This window comes from Chanos chanos, chromosome 2 (genome assembly GCF_902362185.1).
Source record: "Chanos chanos chromosome 2, fChaCha1.1, whole genome shotgun sequence".
Classification (NCBI taxonomy): Eukaryota; Metazoa; Chordata; class Actinopteri; order Gonorynchiformes; family Chanidae; genus Chanos; species Chanos chanos.
Window position 1 is genome coordinate 46,345,486 of NC_044496.1, and position 15,146 is coordinate 46,360,631.

Here is a 15,146-nt window from a genome sequence, read left to right on the forward strand (position 1 = left end):
ACATGGGGATGTGAGCGCCTAAACACATGTGATATCCACTCCCGGGTTTAATGTCTCTTTGATTGGTGGGACGGATCTTCTACTCCGAATGCATACCCCATGTTCATCCATCCATCAGCTCTTAAAACATGATAACGGCCTCTATGCTCCATATCTGATGTCTCTGAATTGCACTATGTCAGTCCAACAGGCTTTTATTCTCCTCTTACTGAAGTAATCTCATACTGCTTTAATCACCTCTGGCTCTAGCAAATTACTGGGAATACAACTTAGATCACCCAGTACAACATGGTCAAGTAACTCTAAGCTCATATGTGTGATATAACCTTCAAATGCCTCTATTTTTTTTTTTAATGATTGACAGTCTTAATTTTGTATACACTACAAAGGACAAACTAGATCAAAAGTAAAAAATACCCATCACCAGTGTCACCTTAAGGGTTCCCAGATGAAGCAAATTTGATGCTCTGTACAGTTTACATGCAATGGTAATAATAATAATAATACTTTATTTGTTTAGCACTTTTCATACAAAGAATGCAGTTCAAAGTGCTTTTATATTGGAGCAGAAAGAAAATAAAAATACTAATAGCGAAGCAGTATAATCAATAAAATAGTAGTAAATAGTAAATAGACCACACAGTAAAAAAGCAAGGATAAACCACATCATTCAAGGGGTATAAAATGGGAAAGATCATCAAAATTTAATGAATAAAACAGTTTAGAGTAAAATAATTAAAGGAATAGATCAAATGAAATAAAAAGGAATTTAAAATAAAAGGGGGGAAAAAGCAATTTAAGGAATGAACAAAATAAATAAAAACCATTAAAGCAAAAGGAGAAAAACAAAAGAGAAAATTGCTAATAGTACGCTAGACTGAAAAGGTATGTATAGATGGTGCATGATAATACTCATAATGATACTCAGTGATGATACTTTTTTATCATGTGCCTCAGTACAATGAATGCTTTTTTCAACTTGGGAGATGATCCACTTTTTTCTGTGAACAGAAAACCAAGAGACACTTTTTCATAGCTGTTTTGATGGACCCACATTTGTGATGTCAACGGAGGTAATGGACTGTGACTAGACATACGCCTTTGTTGTCTAGAGAAGTGCTGAGATGGCGTAAAAAAAAAAAAAAAAAATTAAAAAAATAAAAAGAAAGAAAAAAAAAACAACAGACAAACTCATCACAGCTTGGTTCTGTGCCAGGAGGGTAATAATAGTCTTAATTGCAGTTTTATTAAGAAAACAAGGCTTATGCTCCTGCTTCAGTGCCTTAGTCATATTTTGTCCAAAGCTTACTTTTCCTTCATGGCATTTTCCACATGAATGAATGTCATTGACATATTAAATCAACATGGCAGTCCAAACTCACTAAAAGTTGTTCTGACTCCCACTTAGATCACTTCAATCATTGTAAATCCATTGTGCTATTGAAGTGCGTGCGTCAAACAGAGTGTTGTTCTTTGCTAACCTGAAATGGTGTCAGCGCTATTGACGATTCTCACGTCTTGAACATGACAAAGTTTTTGTTTTGTTTGTTTTTTTTTTTTGTTTTTTTTTAATGAAATACAATTGTGCGAGTTGAAAGCTGCATGCGTTTGTGTTTGTTGTTCTAGTATGAGCCTGAGAGAGGTACAGAGGTCAGCTAGCAGTGTAGGCAAGCCCAGAGCTGTGTAGCTGACTGTTATAGAACCTTGCAGGCATCACAGAGAGTCTTTGTGCTGTTGTCACAGGAACCCAGGAGCTACGGCTGAATCATCCACCACAGCTGTCATTCAAAGCCGTCCTAAGGAAGATGGAATGTACAAAACAACAGTGTGTGGTCTCTGTACAGCATATCTGTGGTCACAGCAGTGATTTTATGATTTCAGGTCACCTTTGGAAGGTGGGCAACACCTGAGAGAGAGAGAGAGAGAGAGAGAGAGAGAGAGATAGAGAGAGAGAAGTCTGCACTGTCAAAAGTGCTGTCATTAGCCGCAGGCTCTGTAACAGAGAGCTCTCTGCAGAGATACTGTAGGTCTCAGACACAGCTGCTGACTTCTACTGGTCTGATATCATTAGCAGAACTTCCTTAAAATTAAAATTCGTTTAAGTTTCAGCATATTAATTATACTGTCCACAGCCAGCAATCACAAGCTACTAAATAAAGAAAAAAGATGTTTTCATAGAGCATATGTTATCTTAAATCACATTATCGTTTTCCAAAGGGTGTCCAAAAATAACACAGAAATGGATTTGATTTGTTCTGTCTGTACTTCTTTGCTTATTCTCTGGAAAAAAGCTATGTAATGTTCTCTCTACCCCTCCCCTCCTCTCTCTTGCTTTCTATTTCTGTGCGTGTGCGTGCGAATGTGTGTGTGTGCGTGCGTGTGAGTTCGCGCGCGCGAGCGCATGCGTGCGTGTGCATGCGTGCGTGTGTCTGTGTGTGTATGTGTGTGTGAAGTGTATCTGGAAACAAAAACAAACAATCTCTTCTCTGATGCATCTCCAACGGATATTCTCATCTCATGTCTCCCTATAATTCCAATGCGAATGTCAGCATAGACAGCTTCTCTGGGACTGAAATCTCTCTCTTTACCTCACCATCCAGTGCCATATATCCATTAGTCTACACATCTCCAGGGAGGTTATGTCAATACGCTTCAGACACTTAAGCTTATGTTCTCAATTAGCAGTGGGTTGGCTGTTCAGTAATATTTGCATGTTTATCACACACACACACACACACACACACACACACACACACACACACAGAGTGTGTGTGTGTGAGAGAGAGAGAGAGAGAGAGAGAGAGCTTAACTAGGTGCTGATCCTGTGGATGTGTATGAGTAGACTATGCTAGGCCTGCTTGTCCTGGCAGATTTTGGGATATGCTCATGAGCTCAGTTATTGTCAGCCTGTTCTCTGCTCCAGGACAGTAATGACTAGATTTATTACTCTCACTGTCTCTCTCTTTCACACACACTCTCTCCCTCCGTCCCTCTCTCTGTCCATGTTAGTGTTGTTTACTTCCACATACTCTTTGTATGTTGACTGTGGCTTCAAAGTTTAATATTAGGAAGACATGAAGGCTCCACAGTGAAGTAGACTGTTACTCATACTAAATGTGTGTGTGTGTGTGTGTGTGTGTGATTGTGTGTCTGAGTGAGAAGGGAAGGAAGAGAGTTTGTACTTGGCATTATTGCTTTTGCTAAATTACAGTAACTCTATTAAGCTGAAATGGATTTGTGCATCACGGAGAAATGTTATTGACATTGAGGCATTGAGGCTCTTTTTCTCTCCCCCTCTCTCTTTCCCTCTCTGACCCTCTCTCTCTCTCTCTCTCTCTCTCACACACACACACACACACACACACACACACACACACAGAGAAAAAGAGAGAGAGAGAGACAGAGAGAAGACAACATTCTGATACTTCGTGATCTTTCTGCACGCTTTTGAGTCCATATTTGAAGGCATTTTTGACGTTGTCTTCAAATATGTTTAAAAAGTTTTCTTCCGTCACCTGAAGTCACACAGCAGAGGCCCTAAAACTTAATTGTCTCTCTAATGCTACACTTGACTGTCCTCTGTCCAAAGGACAGTTCCCCCCTCAGACTTATTCAAATGATTAATTTCATTGCCGCTCTCTTCAGCCCTTAAAACCTTGGTTATTGCACCTCTTAACTTTTAACAGTACTCCAAGAACCAGAATCTTGATATGACCTCTGTCACATTCTGGATATCAGTAATCGCATTTGTATTTACCGTGAGCAGCAGGTGAGAGCTCAGAGTGTTTGTGGAGCAACTGAATCAATAAACGAGTGAGATGGCGCAGTCTGCACCCACTGTGTTCTCATATATATTTAATGATGAACAGATGGATATGGAAGAAAGACAGTATCAGTGTCGTGAATGTTATTTAAATGTGCATTTGAACATAACGTTTCGTATACGTGTCTATGTAAACATGATTCGGTCTGTTATATGGTTTTCAACAGTCAGTATTAATAGCAGCATCAGATAGGGTTGCAAAACTTGGAGGAAAATTCCATGAAAACATTTCAAAACATTTCAAAACATTTCCGTGGAAAATGGAAATTAGAATATTGGAAAATAGCTCAATTATGATCAGTATAATGTAAATAAGGAGTGCATTCAAAAAGCTACATGCAACTGGATCAAAAAACATCTATTTCCTCATTGACCTTTAATGATCTTTAATCCTTAGTATTTCCTTAATGACTGGTACCATTTTTACTCTGTTTAGGTACAGATTAAGTTGAGTTTACTTGGAAAATGAGGAGAGTGTCTGCTAAAAAAAATAGCCTGATTGGATATTAACTGCTATTTCAAAGGGCAATGTGTGTGACCTTCACATTTCAGTTTGCCCCTGGTTAATGATGAACCCATTGCACCTGTCCATTCACTGACTGCAACACGGCCAGACGGGACACTCCTGAAGAATAGCTGCCAACACTGATACCATGAAGGCTATAAAAGTTACAAACCTCAATACGTTGTAATGTTTCCTACAATAACGTGCGTCCAGAGATAACGGAACAGTGAAATCATCACTGAATACACAATGATTTATGTTCAGAGTTGACTGTGGCAATATCTCTTATTACTAGGGAAATGTCGAGATTTGTCGTTTCCAGAATATGTTGGGTTCTTGAGCTTGACTGTAAAGCAGCAGGATATGTTAACAGATTCGTTAGCTCATTGTGCCCAAATAAAACAAGACAGGGCTTCACTTAGTGGGTTAAAACAAATACCCAACTCCGAAGGCACAGCTACAAAGGCTCATTACCCGTAAGACAATTTCATCAACGACGACAAACCTTCAGTTGTCTGAGGTAAGCATCTCCCTGATTGGGCCTGGCATTCCTTAACTCAACATTCTAAAACGGTTTAAATCACTCACATTAAATCACTACCTTTGGTCTAAGCTGGAATTTTCACACCTGCAGAGTGCAATTACAGCAGGCACCGTGGTGAGAGGGCAAGTGGTGAAAAGAACATGAATTCTGATTTTCTGGCTGTGAAATACGTTTTAGTGCAACATGCAGATAAAGCAAAAAAGACAAAAAAAAATTAATACGGTAAAAGCAGCAGTAATGAGCATGTATTTCCTTCCTTTACTCTCACGTCTTTTGAAAACCTATTGTTTTATTTGAGAGATGATTTTTCTGAAGTCTAGTTGCTACTATAATGTACTTTAATGAACAAGAGTTGTTATGGATTGAAGTGGGTCTGTTCTGAGTAGGGGAAATAAGGTTGTTCTCTCGATTAGCATCCTCTCTAAATACAGCTTGGATTTCCCCCCGTTCCCTCACAAATAGAAGCACACTGTCAGCAGACACAGAGACTGCATGTGATAGTCATATAAGGCTTCCTCTCAGCATAAAACACAAAAAGATTTATGAATCTCTCAGTGAAAGGAAGGAGGTCAAGAAAAAAGGCAGTATTCTCTCGCTCTCTCTCTCTCTCTGTGTGTGTGTGTGTCTGTGTTTGTCTGTGTGTGCATGTGCACATATTTATGTATCTAGTGCTTAAGAACCTTTAATCTTGTCAATTTTCAAGGGGAACATATCCTCTGTACTTAGTATTTGTCGCGTCACTTTAAGTTGATTGAGACAGTTATGGTTTGTTTTGGTGGATAACAGCTTGCTAAAACCTTCACCTGCTAGCAATCTGCATTTTCCATCCGTCCAAGATGATCAACGTGACTCCACCACAGCAGACATTCCGTCAAACTGCTTCACAGCAGCGGACCCTGCTCTCCATCTGCTACGTCACACTGTTGCTCCTGACCGCTAAAATATTGAGAGGCCTGGTTATTCTTAAAACAGGAACAACAGCACACTGATCCAAACCATGACAATGGAGCCAAGTAACAGTACAAAGGAAACAGAGACACAGTGGGGGTCCCGAGAGAGAAAGAGGGAGAGAGAGAGAGAGAGAGCATTAGATAGCTTTTTTTCACCATTTTATCTGTCTTTACTCCGTTCATGAAACTTTGAATGAGCCAAAAACTATGATTTCACTCTCTTTAAAGTTATGTCCAAGCCCCTGTTACACAATCTGTTTTGGCCTTGTTTTCTTCATTTGTCGCTACAAATTTCACATAAAATCATCTCTTTTTAGAGCTTCTATGTCTTGGCAGTTCTTTGTTTTTTGTTTGTTTTGTTTTGGGATGTTATTTATAATGTTGTCCTTGTCTGAGTGCTAACTGACTGTTGGAGGATTGTTAGAGTTTGACTAGCTCTCCTGTCAGTCTTTGTACAAAATAAAATAAGCTCAAATATGTTTAAATAAAATTTATTTAATACCTAACAAACAAGAACACATGTTGTAAGTTAGTTTTAATATTCAATGCCAATATGTTTCTGTTAATAAGTCATATTAAATCAACTCTTTAGTGTGTGAGTTTCTAAAGAAACATCCAGATCACTTCAGAAGGCAGCCAAGAATATCAGTTATGGCATTTATGAATGAATATACAGAGGCATGCAATTGCAACTATATGATTAAGAAAAAAAAATACATAATAAACTATTACACATAATTAAAACTTAACAACAGTTCGCTTCCTTGATGGGAGAAGTGAAATTTCAGAACAACCTGAATTGATTGATACAAGGAGCAATGACCTATCAGAGAAGAGCAATTTTTCAACCTGTCAGCATGTTCCTCCCATATTAATTACCTCACATAACTCAGAGCTGACCTGTCAGATGGGCGGGCTACTCTTTGCCCTTCCAAAATGGATGACTTCTGATCATATAACCATGGAATTCTACAGTTCTCTTTGGTTTTGAAATGTCTGTTCAAATGCTGTTGATATAGGGCTATTGATTTTCTTTCCGATGGTTTGACCTTTGCTATCTCAATAAAGGTGATCTGGTTTTCAAAGTTTGATTTGATAACAAGCATAACATTTGCTTTGTAAATACAGTCATGATCCATTTTGTCTTTTGAATCAGTGGAAATTGTCTGCAACATCATTATTTAAGGACATCTTTTTTTGCTTGCTTCTTTGACTAAGGTATATTTATATATTTCTCCCACATACCCATTCCAGATTCACACACATTCACAAATATGCTTGAATGAATGTACCTACGCATAGAAAGACATTCAAACACACATTGAACACACACAGACAACTCTGAGAAGTTCTTTTGCAATAACAGTGCCCTTAAGTCACTCTTCTTTCCTCATCTACTGTCTCAGTTTTGTTACAGTTGCTTTGGTCTTCTGTGCGTTTATGGTGATCATTTGTTCCTAAAACAAAGTCTTGATATTTTGAAAGATGAAAACATGTTTTTGGTGGCATTTTATGGAGATTACCTATCTTTTTTTTTCTTATCATGATATGTGTGTGTTTTACAGCTCTCTATTTGGTCCTAGAACAGAAATCACACATAAAAAGCCCTCAGTTTCATTTAACTCAGCCATTACTCTGCTTTTAATCTCATGAGCCTGGATTTCATGAATATTAATAAGTTTACTCCAAATGCATAATTAAAACAGCTGATATGTGACATTTCCAACCCTAAAGATCAATGAGGCTTTCAGTGCAGTGGCTGTAATGTATTGGGCTGGATCAAACTGTCATTTTCAGACAATAAACAACTCAATTAAAAGTACCAGACCTCATCTGCACTCAGAGAATAAAACCCATTGGAGTGAATATGCCCTCCTGGCTCATTTGCCAAGCATGGAAAGGTTAAGGGGATTTAAGCCAAGAGCCCAGCTCCAATTCTTAATTTTCAAGATCCATGTCCTCTCTGCTGTACTGTTTAATAAAACAGTGGACAGGTGACAGCCAACTAAACCGAGATACTGCAACCGAATTGATTACAGCTCTCAAGATTTTTTTTTTTTGCCTTCATTTGTTCTTTCACATCCAAGATCAGAGACATAACAGGTGAAATGAGTGAAAATATTTGGATGCATTAAGGTACTATGGGTGTGTGTGCATGAGTTTGAGTGTCCATTACAAAGGTAGGGCTGATAGGGAGTGGATGGTGTATTTCTGTGATAGAACAACTCCCACACATCATCAGGGAGCAGAACAGTTCATAGAAGCTTCACTCTGTGTCTGTTCACCCAGCCAGCCTGATGAAGAGAGCATATGACATAACACTCCTACCTGGCTCTTTTTTCACATCAGTGGACAGAGACTTGTGTTCAGCCTCATGGTCAGGATATATCGGTTTTCCCTCTAAAGAGACAGGAGAAAATCTTTCAATGAATGCAGTTAAACTAAAACTTGTATTAACATGTAAATGTTTACATTTTTTCTGGTAAGTCCTCCATTTTAATCACTATTAAAATGCATACATCATCTTGTTATGGTCTGCAGTTTCTCTTTCAACCTCTTCTCTGCGAGTCCCCAGTTCTGTTCCTCACCCCAATGGCAGAGTATAAGCATTCTGGCAGCAAAAACAACCAATCAAAAAGCAGTTCAGATAAAATGTGGCTATTTTTTTAAGAATCTCTCTGGCTGTTCTTTTTTTTTTTTAATTACATACAGACAGATATGCCTAAGGATCATAAAAAGCAGCTTAAGGTCTTTGACTATTTTGGCCACTGCACCAAACACATTTTATTCCTTATCTTCAGAGAGTTTGTTTTCATCTGAACAGTTGGCCTTTGTTTTGCAGCCTCTGTTTTGACTAGAGTGAGCCAGATCTTATCAAGAAGGAGACAAAAGTCTCTCTGCATGGATTACTGGAGTCTAAGCCACTGTTTCTCCAGACTTGTGTGGTGACTCATATAGAGGTGGGAGCTGGAGAACCAGATATGTTGAAGGATGGTGCCGTTGAGATGTCCCCTTTTAACACCTACATGTCTGTGGAGATAAGGTTTTTTGGCATGGCCATAGGACTCATTTTTCAGTTTAGTTGTTCCATGTATCTGGGTTGTGTTGCCTTGTTGTTGACTTGTCGGACAAGGTTCATGGGGGTGGGGGGAATTGCACTGAATCATCTTACACACTGGTTCCAGGGAAAAGAGTATCAGTGTCCCTGCTATGTTAGTCTTTGTATAAGATTTCCTATTTTAATCAGAATACCATCTTGTGTATTTAAAACTGTTAACTGATCCTAGTTTGGTTTAAATGCTCCTCAATTATATTATATTGTATTAAATATACATTTACTTTCATTTAATCTCTAATTAGGCTCTCGTTAACCAAACTATACCTGAAGTGGGGCCCCCATCCAATTTCACATTAATCTCTACCAATCAGCATACTCCTCTGTTAAATAAATCTGCATAAATTCTTGCCTCTCATGTGTAATTCCGCATTTGTGCCTGAGTGTTGTTAACGACTGAGGTACTCTATGTTTCATAGTGTGAGTTCAAGGGAGGATGTGTGTTGAGATAATTACACATGGTGAATGCATTAGTAAGCTCCTCATTAAAGAACACACAAGCTGGCCAATGACTGAGGCACAATGTAGGGATTTCCTGAGTGGTTCCTCGTCTCCATGACATCAGGTTGGGAAAGGTGGTTGGTTCAGGTCCAAGTCTACATTTAAATGTCTGGACAGCAGTCATAATTTCCTTTGTTTAAATATGATAAAATGTCCCAAATTCACATTTTAGGCCCCTAGTCACTCAGACTAGATGCTTTTATGCAAGAAAATTGATTTAAAAGTCCAGCCTGCTAATGTACATAACTGTGAACAAGGGCACTTGGTATTTCACAGTCGCTCAGTTTTTAAACTTAATGGATATGACTGACAGTGGAGAGCTTTAATAATGTATGATCCAGGAGAACCTTAATCTCAGCAGAGCAAAGCTGATGACGGTCCATTGTATGACACACATTTCCATAAGTATCCTGCATTCATGATAATAACACTCAAACCCTGCATTTGCAAGAAATTATGCTAATTTCATCCATTCCTATTTTTTCCATAAAAAATTGCACAAGACCTGAAACTCACAACTTATATTCAACACAACCTCATACACGCACACACACAGACACACACACACACAGACACGCGCACACACGCGCGCGCACACACACGCACACACACACACACACACCATAATGTAAATAAAAGCAGATAGATAAAACAGATGTTTAATTTATTTGACAGACCAAGGAGCTTTTGGAAAATCTTACATGCACTAAACCTTATAGCAGATTGCGAACATGGATGTAGGGAGGTTATTGTGTAAGTGACACACTCACACACACACATATTTTCACACATATTTAAGTGCACGCACACACACACACACGCACGCACGCACGCACACACACACACACACGCACGAACACATGCACGCATGCACCCACACACACACACACACACACACACACACACAAATACACACATAGGCCTATACACATACACAGTATGTTGAGAATCTCTAATGTGCTCTAACAGTTAGCACTGATCACGCCTCTCTGAGGAAATGAGTAATTTTTCTCAGAGAAAGAGATGTTGAGATCTCCGTCAGTTGTGCTGTATCAGGAACATGTGTTCCTCACTCTATTTGGGTGGTTTCAGAAGGATTCACAGCCCAAAAGAGCCAGCCAAAATAGAAACAGTCCATCCTGCAATTACAAAGCTTTAGCCATGGAAATCCAGATCTCAAAGAAGTTCTTTAAAAATCAGAAACATCTGAGAGATGTTTACAAAGAAAAAAGGAAAAAAAAAACTGATTTCAGTATTGTATGTGACACCTCTTTACTAGCAAAAGTTTGTTTCCAATTACACAGCAAATGCATGAGAAAGGCCCAGACAATTGATCTTTCTATATACTGCATTATAAACAAAGAAAGAAACCTATCTGACACTTCTCTCTTTTGGGGAAATAGCCATACACATGCAGAGTACCCCTGGAGACCCTTATCCACTGTAGAGTGGTTAAAAATGACAGAAATGAGTGTAATCACAGGTGTAATTGTGTTTCTTTCAACTGAATGAAAGCTCATTTTCCTCTCAGGATCATTATTACATAAACAGACACACCCTCACACATACATGAGGCCAGACACATGTTCTGTGAGACTGGGATGACCAAAGCCCCTGTGTAATTTTATATATGACTGCTAAATCACAATCTGTTCCTTTTCATCTTTTTTTTAAAAATGTAGATAGAAAAGAAACATCGCCAGTGTTAAAAGAGTGTTTATGTAAGAGAGGCTGCCCACATATGAGTGTGTGTGTGTGTGTGTGTGTGTGTGTGTGTGTGTGTGTGTGTGTGGACTTGGGTGTGCGTCTGTGTTTTTGCGTACAAGTGGATTTGTGTACTTGTGTATAACTGTACATTTGTGAATGTATATGTACCTTAGACTAACAGAGAAAGAGGGAGAGAGAGAGAGAGAGAGAGAGAGAGTGAGACAGCAGCTGTGTACTGTCTTTAACCCCTGCCTAGAACACCCTGTCTTCGTTTTACAGCCTGTGTTTAGTTCCACACTAGCATAGACTGAATTTCAAAACAAAAGATTGGCTTTCAGAAAGATGATTTCTTTTCAGGTCATTCTGTGATCTGGAAAGAATCACATTCTATCCAGAATCACTGTCTACTTTATTGTATTTTATTATATTGCATTATATTATTTTATTCTATTGTTGTGTTTGATTTGTGCTGAAGGGTGCTGTTGTGGCACTCAAACTTCCCTCGGAATTAATAAAGTATTCCGTTGTCATATTTGTATTCGTATTCTTATTCGTATTCTTATGCTCTCTGTGACCTAATTTGTGTCACTTATAAAATATACTTTGAAAATAACAGCCAGCTAATTCATTTTCTGCAAAGTTTGGTATTGAATATAAGTTTTGAAGACATTGCATGACAACATCTCAGTGTTTTCAACCTTAGAACCATTACAAGTAGAAAGCAGTCGTTTGTCAAGGAAAGCTATTTGAGCTTTTAAGTGATGTAATCAGAGTGGACTGTCAGGTATTTGAATGGCCACTGGCTGTCTCTGTTTGTATGTGTGTTATGTGCAGACAGCTGTCCAGGTAAATCTAGCTTTGACTTGTGTGTCTGTCTCCTTAGATCCATGGCTCAGCTACTTCAACAAAACACACTACTCCTGATAGAGTGACACAAATAGAATGTTCCAGAACCCAACACCTGCACAGCACAGATTGCTCTCTGAGAGAAATAGTGCATGGTTGTCATGGCAATAAGATGTCAACTATCCCAATGAGCACACAGTGAGGGAACAAGACAGCACAGGAGTGCTGCACATCTTTCATTCTCCTGTTCTCTCTCAGTCACTCTCTGATTGAATGATTTTTCTCAGTCTCCCTTTTACACACACACACACACACACACACACATGCGCGCCATGCTGTGATGTGACAGGAGTAGGTGAGCGTGACTCAGGATTTGGGGAGCTGTGTGTGGAGCACTGCTCTGTTGCTGACTGCTGTGGAAATCTCATCTTCATAGCAGTTGGGGACCATCGGTAATGCTTGAGAAAGAGATTTAAAGTGTCAGTCTTCAATACTCCTGAGCAGAATACACCACGCACTTACAACAGACCAAACCCAATAGGGTTAGGGAGATATATTTTCAAAAATATTTAACTTTGCAAAACATTTCTTGTAAGTAATAGGATGAACCGAGTGTGCTCAAACCTCAGCTTAGATATCTTCTCTGACCCTGAATATTGAAGTGAAACCTGGTCTGTGAACCAGGTTCAACACCACCAATGACTTTGGTTTATTTCTTACAAGAGCTACACATAATTCAACATGTTGCATTATGTTGTTCTATCATTAAGCTATAGGAAAACATGCAGTTGTTGCAATGCTTAATTTAGAGTCAACTCACAATCAACAGATTAAAAAAAAAAAAAAGTATTTATGAATTCTTTTGACAGAAAGAAATCTCATCTAAGTGAAGTGCTGAGTTTGTAATAATTGCACAAACATGTGCTGATGTGATTCAGTGCGTGTACACTTTAATTCTTAACCTGAATGTGTTGAACTGTTTTACAACAGCATGAAAGAACTGAGCCTCTTGGATGAACAGAACTTCTGTACATACAGCAAACGGCAGATGTCTAGTGTTTTTTGTTGTTGTTGTTTTCTTTTCTTTTCTTTTTTGAGAATCCTAAAGTCTTATTAAAAGAATCTGATACTCATGACTTCTGTGATAATCAAATATTTGGATTTGGTACTTGCATAAAACAAGTGTTGTTATCAGCACTCTCTTGTCATTTGTCAACAACTGTGCTGGCTTTTGTTTCTTAGTTCCAGTTTCACACATGTTTGTTGGAAAAGTCATTGGAGAAGGAATGTTTTCTTGTATCAAACATTCCTTAATACTTAAAACACAGCCGAAGAGCTTGGTAAAATCAGGGGTGGACAGTAAGGAAGTACATTTACTTGAGTACTGTACTTAAGTACATTTTTCGAGTATCTGTACTTTACTTGACTGTTTTTGTTCTTTTTTTGCTTGTTTGTTTTGTTTTGTTTTTTACTTATGACTTTTACTCCACCACCTTTGAAAGACAAATATTGTACTTTTCACACCACTACGTTTCTATGTAGGTTCTCGTTACTCATTACTTTGAAGCACAACCTTGAAGTCAGGGGATAAATTTTCTTTTCTAAAATGCGATAGGCCATATTGAGTTCGTCAACAGGAGAAAAACCAATCACACTTAACTACTCCAACGTCAGGCCAGTGCGTGCTTTTACTTTTTTTTAAACTTGGCTGTTTTATTGATGGCTGCTACTACGGCAGATAAAGATGATAAAGATAAAGGTCCCTCACCAGAGCACCGATGGCCATATCTTAAGTCCATTTTTGAGATGAATAGCTTTTCAAGCGCAGTGGGTAACGCTGTCGCCTCACAGCAAGAAGGTCGGGTTCGATTCCAGGGTCCTTTCTGTGTGGAGTTGGCGTGTTCTCCCCGTGTCTGGCCGGGAGCTCCGGTTCCCTCCCACAGTCCAGACATGCAGGTTAGGCGAATTGGAGATACTAAATTGCCCCTAGTTATGAATATGTGTGCGAGTGTGTTTGCCCTGCGATGGACTGGCGACCTGTCGAGGGTGTTTACCCGCCTTTCGCCCTATGAGCACTGGGATAGGCTCCAGCAACCCCCCGCGACCCTAATTAGGATAAGCGGCTTAGATAGTGATTGAGTGGTTTTTAAGCTAACTGCTTCCCGTACGCGTGCTGTGTTCGCCTAACTTTTTTCGTAGGTGGCTGTGATGCAGTGCTCACTGCCCACTCACAGTCATATTTGCCGCAGTATATATGAAATGCGACTTGAAAATCGCGATTAATATGTTTGTGAATGTGTGACGAATCTGGTGACAGAGGCAGACCACAACTGCTACTGAACACACATCGTGTGAACACGTACAGAAGCCACTTAGCTTGGAAAACATCTGGGACATAACAGCGGGTCCTGTGTGAATCCACTGCTGACGCATACTAATGGTTAGCTAGCGATAATGCCGAGTTAACGTTGCTGACAAAAGTCCTTTCAGAAATATATGTTTTAATCTTGTCAGATAAACACAGTAATATTAGTAAGGTGGTCACGTGAAGGCAGTGGATTGACGTAGGACCCGGTCCCAGTAAGACGAGGGGGGCAGGAATCAAGTGGTGATGATGGTCATCCAGCTGCTTCACATTTCAGGCAATGCTATGTAGTAAAAGTAAAATTAACCTAGCCTACAACATGATGGCCCATTTAACTGAAGCTATACACTGTCTTTTATAGAGGAAGCATTCGATTCAACTGCTTTTCTATAGGCTTTGTTGTATATTCCATAAGCTTTTTATTCTACAGGTTCTACAAGCAAGTCAGTGCATTAAGTAGGTTGTTTCAGTCATTAGTCTCTGTAAATGCATTGCGGCAACAATACAACAATGTGTTGACATTAATAAGAAAATGTACTTTTGAATGCTTAAGTATTTGTAAAAGCAAGTACTCCAATACTTTAACTCAAGTAAAAATTTAACTGAACAACTTTTACTTGTATTGGAGTGATATTTGACCAGGAATATCTATAGTTTTACTCAAGTAATGGGGTTGTGTACTTTGTCCACCTCTGGGTAAAAACACTCTCTCTCTCACGCACACACACACACACTGTAACCTCACCCAGCCTCCATCCATCCACCCCTTTCCAAAAACACACAGGTTCCT